This window comes from Octodon degus, unplaced genomic scaffold (assembly GCF_000260255.1).
Source record: "Octodon degus isolate 3935 unplaced genomic scaffold, OctDeg1.0 scaffold00067, whole genome shotgun sequence".
Classification (NCBI taxonomy): domain Eukaryota; kingdom Metazoa; phylum Chordata; class Mammalia; order Rodentia; family Octodontidae; genus Octodon; species Octodon degus.
Window position 1 is genome coordinate 2,326,994 of NW_004524643.1, and position 671 is coordinate 2,327,664.

General features: G+C 44.1%; 1 protein-coding gene across 1 annotated transcript in view; it reads left to right on the plus strand.

Annotated features, from left to right (window-relative positions):
- The window catches only part of Znf143 (zinc finger protein 143), a 77,269-nt gene that overhangs the window by 75,044 nt on the left and 1,554 nt on the right, over window positions 1-671 (plus strand). The gene's annotated exons all lie outside the window — the stretch shown is intronic.

Genomic DNA, 671 nt, shown 5'->3' on the forward strand with positions numbered 1-671 from the left:
GCGACAGTGTCAGGCTGGCAAGCACAAGGTCCTGAGTTCAATTTCAAGTACAAATAAATAAAGTGGGGAAGCCTGGTGTGGTGACACAGATCTATAATCCCAAAACCTGGAAGGCTGAGGTAGGAGGGTCACCATGAGTTCAAAGCCAGTTTAGGCTACATGGTGAGTTCAGTTAGCCTGACCTACATAGCAAGATCCTGTCTTAATAAGTAAAGTGGAGGGGGCCAGGGAGATGGCTCAGTAGGTTAAGTGCTTCCCTGGCAAGCACAAGGGCCCAAGAAATCCCTGGTTCTGCCAAAAAAAAAAAAAAAAAAAAAAAAAAAGAAAAGTGGGGAATGTCAGAAGACCTGGAAGGGTGTCCTTCGCTGGGCAGTCACTGGATCCATGCAGGTAATCTGCAGTCCTAGATGCTAGATCTAGTTATCCTCTCCTTTCATAGTTTGCTTTCCATGTGTGTATGTGACAGTAAGTTAGAATACATTCAGGAAAAGCTCGGCCATTGGTCAGTTTCATTTTCTTTATGGGAATAGAGCTAAGGCAGGGTTTTGGAAGCGCTCCATCTCCCCTAGCCAAGGTGACCAAAATCTTTTCTCTCTTGCCTGTATGAAGAAATTTATCAAAGTCCCTGTGCAAGTTTGGTTTTGTGCTCTTTCTTTGTTGTTATTTTTTGG